This window comes from Brachyhypopomus gauderio, chromosome 17 (genome assembly GCF_052324685.1).
Source record: "Brachyhypopomus gauderio isolate BG-103 chromosome 17, BGAUD_0.2, whole genome shotgun sequence".
NCBI classification, from domain to species: Eukaryota; Metazoa; Chordata; class Actinopteri; order Gymnotiformes; family Hypopomidae; genus Brachyhypopomus; species Brachyhypopomus gauderio.
Window position 1 is genome coordinate 19688317 of NC_135227.1, and position 8566 is coordinate 19696882.

At 46.6% G+C, this 8566-nt stretch overlaps 1 pseudogene; it reads left to right on the plus strand.

Moving 5' to 3' along the window:
- Window positions 1-5164: 5164 nt before the first annotated feature.
- Window positions 5165-8308, plus strand: LOC143480288 (uncharacterized; annotated as a pseudogene).
- Window positions 8309-8566: the final 258 nt, after the last annotated feature.

Genomic DNA, 8566 nt, shown 5'->3' on the forward strand with positions numbered 1-8566 from the left:
AATCATAATACTTGTAATTCTTTTTAACTTTATTTGAAAAGTTAAAAAAAAATTTTTTAGTTGTCTTGTATCCTATAATTTTAATAACAGTAATGAATAAATAATCATGCCTGTTTTTTTTACATATTGTGTCTAATTGTGTTAACAGAATCTTTAGGTTACAGCATTGTTCTGCTTATTGGATGATGTAATATGCAATATGATGTAAAATGTACTTGGGAAGAGCACATTACCACTAGGGATGCACCGAAATGAAAATTCTTAGCCGAAACCGAAAACCGAAAATGAGGAAACCAAGGCCGAAAGCCGAAAACCGAAACACCGAAATACATTATGCCAATTATTAGTAACATTGGATTTATGGCTAACCTCACTAAAATCAAGGCATTGCTATTCAAAGAATAAATCAACTACAAATTTTGATTTGAAAATATTTATTTAGCACTGACATTACAGTAATGCATATTATAAAATAAAATTAGTGGTGGGCCGTTAACGGCGATACCGCTGACAACGGACGACCACTAATTAAATTTAACTCGCTTGCAGACCGTTTTTATCTGAGAGGATAAATATATGTATTTTATACGAGTTAAATTTAATTATAACTGACTGGCCTGAAAGATAAATATAAATTATCTCATAAAAACGTGACGTGAGTTGCAACAACATTAAACAGCTCAGGTAAACACACTTCTGAGAAATGTCGTCTGCTCGGCAAAACATAACGGGGCTCAATGTGCTCTATTAGCCTACGAAATCCCTACAACAGAGAACGGCTGATCGTCTAAGGCAACGAGTTCCATAATTTTTGGTGTAATGTCCTTTGCCTCGGCGCCATCACTGGAAAACGTTTTTGCTAGCTTTATCCAAATAAACACGTGCAGGTGGCGATTTTTGCTTGCGTCATCACAGCACATTGTTTCGGCTGTGTTGTTTCGGTGATGAAAGTATTTCGGCCGAAAACCGAAAATGCAAATTTAAGCCATTTCGGCCGAAAATTTCCGGTGGCCGAATTTTCGGTGCATCCCTAATTACCACCCTTCGTAAAAGTGTTTGGCCAGCTCAAATAAGCTGGGCTTACTTTAATCTGGCCAAGTGTGTGTTTGCACACTTTCTTGTATGCAGGTAGGATATGGTCAATCATGATCTATTGCGGCAAATGTTACAGCTATGCTGAAGTTTCCAACTCCCAAAACATGGCACAGTTTATGAAGGTTTTTGAGTATGGTTGGGTATTATAGGCAGTGGCGGAGCTAGACTTTTTTTCAAGGGGTGACCAAAGCTTTATCCGAGGGGTCCACAGGGTTTGTCCACGGGGGTGGTGAGTGTAAGTTGTCGGGGGGGGGGGGGGGGGGGGGGGTTGCGAGTGTTAGTTGTCGACAGGGGTGGCGAGTGTAAAATGGACACAAATTAAATATAATGTCGCGATCGACCGGTCGCCAGTGGTTAAAGTTACCATTTCCAGTGGGGTGGCACTAGGGGTGGCACAGGCTCTGTTGGGGCCCCCTTTGGCTCCGCCACTGATTATAGGATATTTTGTTATAATTTCTCTGATGTGTTATCACCTCTAACTCAGATTTACTGCAATAGTCGCTGATTCGACTATAGTCGACTATACCCCCTAGTCGACTATGAACGTCATAGTCGAATGTACCATTCTAACTGCATGGAGGTGCCCAAGGATGCTGCTAAGCATTAGTTGTTACATGACATTTGTTTTCGTTATATATAGCCTTTTGTCAAATAAAATCATCCTAATTTCTGTTAATAAATATTTAAAAATTATGCTTGCGCATTAACAATAGGCATCTTCCTTACTACACATTAATAAATCACACCCTGCAGTTGCACAATCCAAATGAGCGGAGCTGAACACGCTACAGAATACACAGCATCTGCCGAGATTATAATGGCTACTAAAAAACTTCAAAAGTATTTTGAAAAAGACAAAGATGAATCAAACAAAGTAAAGTGCAAGTTATGTCATCAACGTCTTTCATCGCACGACAACAACCAACATGGCATACCATTTAAAACGCATAAGGCAACAAAAAACAGTTCAGTCGTTTCGGTCGTGTCGTGTCGTCTCGTCGCGGTACGTCTCGGCAAGTAGGCCTATAGACATTTTTTTGTTGTTTGCTTTTAAACCCCGTTACTTGAACATTTCCTTATATATTTTTGCTGTTGTGTGTCATTTTTTAATATTTTCAGGCAGGCATATTTTATTTAAAATATTTTTGACATTTTGCAGAGTGCCTGTCTGACAGTTCGATATGCGCAATGCGCATTGACGGTTAATGTTCTCTAACGTTTCATAAAAAATAATTAAGTAAATAAATAAAAGCTGAATAAAGCCAACCTACCGTGTTTATTTATTTATCTGAGTGTTTTAGGTTTTTACTTTGAAGAGGAAAAAAGTCCTGAATGAGAAGGGGATCCAGTTTAAGGTGCTCAAAAAAAAAAAAAAAAACCGATTCAACTATTAGTCGACTAAAGGGAAAAGCTGACGAATCAGATTCGACTATGAAAATCCTTAGTTGAATACACCCCTAGAACACACTGCTTGTAAACATGCTTTTTAAAAAAGGTATTACTGAAGCTCCTGTACTTGCTGCTCTATTTCATTTTTTAAATTCTATTTCCTATTGCATCAAGAGGGGAAGGGGGGTTGTAATCCAATTTTGTTGCGCAATGTACAAGTACAATGTGTAATGACAATAAAGGTTCATTTCATTAATCTTGCTCAGCCTGTTATAGTTGAAGTGCATGCTAGTGTTTCTGGTTCTGCTGTTCTTCAGAAAGACCAGGATCAAATCTATCATGCATTTTGTTATTATTCTCACAAGTTGAATAAATGTCATCAGAATTACTATAGAGAAGGAGGATTTGGCATTGTTATTAGCAGTTTAACACTTCAATGTCTTTGTTGGTTCCTCTCCCCATCCTTTTGTTGTGTATACTGATGTCATTTGCTCTGCACCAAGCCCCGAACCTTCAGAAAACACAGAAAAAACCTTCAGAAAAAAAGTTTAAAATGTTCTTGTAACGTGGGGCGCAAGGCGATGGATGAGACAGAATCCTTTGCACTTTCCAAATCGTTACGTTTATTACATTTACCGACAGCAGACAGCACACATAAAACACGTTTACATAGAACGTGTGACACAAACAATGACGAGCACAGGATGCTGCGCGAATGCACATTAAGTAGACAAACCACACAAACCCCGCGTGATGACGAGACGAGCCACAGGTGAGAAGGATCCGCACCCACGGAGATCCACAGACGCAGACGATTAGACGCAGACGATGTAAACACCCGCCCAAAAAGGAGGGGTCGAGACCGTAACGTGACAGTTCTGTTCTTATATTCGCATTTTAAAGAAAAATACACGTTCACATTTTATACTTTCTATTTATTAAGTGTGAGCAAAATAAAAATGTATTTGGTAGCAAGAGCTTTTGGGTGAATTCTTAATTATTTCAATCATAATAATAATGTACTGGTTAGTGTCCCAGTAGGAGTCCACTGTTGCAGATATAGACACCTCAAAATGCCCTCTGTTTATTGTCCTGGATTACCTTTCTTGAAGGTAGATTTATGTTTACCCTTTTTACCAGTCTTCCAGCTATCAGTAACTACCAACTACCAGTAACTATTTGCTGATTAATATCGATATAATACTAGTTTTAACATTTTACTTCTGTACACAGTCAGGAAACAGCTCAAATACATTTTTAATAACACTAAACCCTGAATTGGATCGAATCGATTAAATCGGATTAAATCGAAATAAATCGATTCTCAATCTTCAGAATCGGATCGATTCTTGGAATTTGAATCAATACCCAGCCCTATAGAGATGCCATGTGTAGAAAAGTTCTGCGAGCTTTTTACAAAATATGACCATTACACGGCAAAATGAAGCACCAAATAAAACAGTCGTACATTTAGGCTGTATCCGACACTAATTAAGTGCAGTTTAGCTGTAGGGTTACCACCTTGGTCTGACAAAATACAAGGACACTGTAGCGACTACCACTCTTCGCAACGAATTCCCTAACAGACAGGCACTTGGCCACTCAGGGAGTTTTAGCCCTTTAAGTGACACTGGGGGAGCGGCGCCTGCATGCGCCAGGGGAGGAGGAGAAAACAGTGCTATTGTTTGAGTTGCATGAAAAATAAAGTTTCCCTCCTCTGGATTTTCTGGATTAAGCGGTTTCTGCCTCGTTTCCCGAACTCGCTTCAGTGGTGACCCAGATGCCTATTCGGACGATTCCGAAGTATTAGCGTCATGTCGGCGAACGCAGTAGCGCTTAAATTACCAGAGTTTTGGGAGCAGCATGCCGCCGTTTGGTTTGCTCAAGCCGAGGCTCAGTTCGCCATCCGGAAAATCACGGAGGACGACACGATTGAAATGTGTTGAAATGTGCCATATTTTGTCAATTGTGATTTTTACACCCCAATCGAAATTTGTCCTCCGCTTTTAACCCATCTGTGCAGTCAGAACACACACACATTAGTGATTACTAGGGGGCTGTGGATCACACGTGCCCAGAGCGGTGGGCAGCCCTAGCCCGGCGCCCGGGGAGCAGTTGGGGTTAGGTGCCTTGCTCAAGGGCACCTCAGTCATGGCCTGTCTGGGAATCGAACCCACGACCCTCCGGTCACAAGACCAGTTCCCTAACCGCCAGGCCATGACTGCCCCATGTATTATTATGTCGTCGTGGCACTGAACAACGGCACCGCCTCCAGAGTGGTGAGATTTCTTTAAGACCCTCCGGAGGACGATAAGTATGAAGCCCTTAAGTCGCTGCTCCTACAAATTTTCGAGCTGTCGGAGTCGGAGCGTGCCCGCAGGCTTCTTTCGCTGTCTGGTTTAGGCGATTCCAAACCTTCGGAGCTGATGGATCACATGCTGTCCCTACTGGGCGACCACCCGCTGTGTTTTCTGTTCAGGGAGATTTTCCTTCAGCAGTTACCCAGTGACGTTCACGCAACCTTGGCGGGTTCTACCCTCAGGGATTATCGTGCGTTAGCTAGGGAGGCCGACAAGATTTTCTTGGCCAAGCAGTGTATTGCAGCCACGCAGGTCTGTACACCTCCGCTCACCTCTGGCGCTGCCGTCTACACGTCCATGCCTTCACCCTCCCCGGCTCTATGATTTTACCACGCGCGTTTCGGAGCCAAGGCCAGAAGCTGCCGGCCGCCATGCGGTTTCAGGAAGCTGGGAAAAGTGAGGGCCAATGCCTGCTAGCGGCTACAGGCGTCGGCCGTTCCAGTAGCCTGCTTTTCCTGATGGACGCAGTCTTGGGGCGTCGTTTCCTCTGTGACACAGGCGCTCAGTTGAGCGTTCTGCCCGCCTCCGAGATGAACATGAGGTCAGGCCACGCTGGCCCCGCCCTTGAGGCCGCCAACGGGAGCTCTATTCCCACGTACGGCCAACGGTCAATGCCACTGTGCTTCGGTGGGCAGCGGTTCACATGGCCTTTTGTGCTGGCGAAGGTTTCCACTCCCCTCTTAGGTGCCGATTTCCTGTGTGCCAACAGCTTGCTGGTTGATATTAGGAACAGACTCGCTCAGTCGTTTAAGCTCCTCCGACCTGTCGGGTGCGTTCTCTGTCTCGGATGATTTCTCATGTCTCCTCGCGGAGTTTCCTGGTCTGACAGAACCCACGTTTTCTTTGGACAGCAGCAGGCATGGGGTTGAGCGTCACATCGCGACCTCGGGCCCACCTGTTCACGCTCGCGCTAGACGTTTGGACCCCGCCAAGCTCGCAATAGCAAGAACTGAGTTTAGGACGATGGTGCGCCTGGATATTGTGCGTAGGTCCGACAGCCCCTGGGCCTCGCCGCTGCACATTGTCAAGAAACCAGGCGGCAGCTGGCGCCCTTGCGGTGACTATCGCCGGCTTAATGACGCCACCACTCCTGATCGCTATCCTGTTCCTCATGGGCAAGATTTTTCTACCTGTCTGGCCGGAAAAGTCATATTTTCAAAGGTGGACTTAGTCCGTGGCTACCACCAGGTCCCCATGCATCCCGCGGACATTCCGAAGACGGCAGTGATCACTCCTTTCGGCCTGTTCGAGTTCCTCCACATGCCTTTTGGCCTCAAAAATGCTGCTCAGACATTCCAGCGTCTCATGGACAGTTTCCTGCGTGATTTGCCTTACCTTTTTGTCTACCTGGATGACATTTTAGTGGCCAGCGCCTCAAGGTCGGAGCACCTGTGGCACTTTAGGATCCTGTTCGAGTATCTCAGCCAGCACGGCCTGATCATCAACCCGTCGAAGTGCCAGTTCGGACTTCACCTTATTGATTTTCTCGGCCACCGCATCTCCAGGTCCGGTGTTGTTCCACTCCCTACTAAGGTGGAAGCTATCCAGCATATCGCCCGTCCGCTTACAATTAAAGCCCTGCTGGATTCGTTTCCTGTGCCGGAGCGGCGTTTCGACCACGTGCATGTGGATTTAGTGGGGCCGCTGCCACCTTCCCGTGGTTTCTCTCACCTCCTTACCGTCGTCGACAGGACCACGAGGTGGCTGGAAGCCATACCGTTGTCCTCCACTACGGCCTTGGAAGTGGCCCGGGCGTTTATTGGCGTGTGGGTCGCATGGTTTGGCGTCCCGTCGGATATGTCCTCGGACCGCTGGCCTCAGTTCACTTCTGCCCTCTGGAACGGTGTGGCTGAGGGCCTCGGAGTACACTTGCACCGCACACGACGGGCTACCATCCCCAGGCCAACGGGCTTTGTGAGCGTTTCCATCGCTCTATGAAAGCTGCGCTCCGGGCCAGCCTCCGGGATGGCAACTGGGTGGATAGGCTCCCCTGGGTCATGCTGGGCCTCAGGTCGCCCCCCAAAGAGGATCTCCAGGCTTCGTCGGCCGAACTAGTCTATGGCCAGCCCTTGCGGGTCCCCGGGGATTTTCTCCCTTGTCCTACTGCTCCGTGGTCCGCCGGCCACCAGCGGCAGGCCCTTCATGAGTTCTCAGGTGCTTTTGTCCCCGTGCCCACCTCTCAGCATGGCCTACAGCGATCCCGTTTTCCACCTTCCTTGCGTGCTGTTAAGTTTGTGTTCATACGGCATGATGTGCACCGCAGTCCCCTCCACCCGGTCTACGATGGCCCTTTCCGAGTGCTGGAGCCAGGGGACAAGTTCTTCAAGGTGGACATCAGAGGCGTCCCCGAGAGCATTTCGGTGGACCGTCTGAAGCCGGCCCACTTGGATTTGGATGGTGCTGTGGTGACGGCACGTCCAGCGAGCCGTGGGCGGCCCCCGGTCATTGGTCCTGCCCGTCCTGCTGGTCAACCGGCCTGTGCATCTGCCCCACCGGCGGGTGGTGTGAGCCGGTCTGGCCGGTTGATTCGTCCCCCTCGCCGCATGAACATGTCTGTTTTTGTGAATTCTGGGGGGGCGTGTGTAGCGACTACCACTCCTCGCAGTGAATTCCCTAACAGACAGGCACTTGGCCACTCAGGGAGTTTTAGCCCTTTAAGTGACACTGGGGGAGCGGCACCTGCGCGCACCAGGGGAGGAGGAGAAAACAGTGCTATTGTTTGAGTTGCGTGGAAAATAAAGTTTCCCTCCTCGGGATTTTCTGGATTAAGCGGTTTCTGCCTCGTCTCCCGAACCTGCTTCAACACTGTCATATGCGAACGTAAATTGTTGATGGGGGGGGGGGGGGGGGGGGGGGAGAGAACGTAAATTGTTATGGGGGGGATGTAAAATGGACACAGCGAGAAAAAAAAGACGGATTTAAAGTGTGCAGAACTAACCTAGGGAAAACCGCGACATTAAATTAATTATTTTTTTTTGCTGGGACCGAATAATAAAAAGAAGGAAAACCGGGACAAACCAGGACAGCCCGGGAAAACCGGGACAGCGACATGAAAACCGGGACAGTCCCGGTAAAACCGGGACAGGTGGCAACCCTATTTAGCTGATATGTCTGTGCAAAAAGTGTTAGTTCCTAATCCCGAAGAAACACTGAGCGAATTCATTTCCGTATTAAGGGCCGTTTTATTCAAAATCCGCGGTACACCTAAAGGGGAAATGACTTACATTTTGAGGAAGTTTCTTATTTTTGGGAAGTCCCACACGCACAATCGTTTCAGACAATGTTAGCATCGTAATGCCCAGATGGTGTTTGGGCTTGAATGAGGGACCTCTATTAATGTTGGACTTAAAAGTGAATACAGTTAGGGTAATTGGGTTGAAGGACATTAGAGACATCTAGCATTTAACATCTCTTACGCAGGCCTCAATTTTTCCTAAACTGTGTTTGTCACCAGGTTTGGCTGATATATAAAGTTGAGTGTCATCTGCATAGCAGCAAAAGTTGACACCATGTTTTATAACTATGCCCAATGGTAGCATATATAATGTAAATAATAGTATTCCTAAGATGGAGCCTTGCGGGACCCCATATTTCACTTTTGTACGTTTGGAGGGAATATATTTGAGCTCTACAAACTGATAGTGATTAGTTAAGTAAGGGTAAAACCATGAAAGGGCTGTACCTGAGATTCCAACACAGCTTTCTAACCGTTCTAGCAGGAT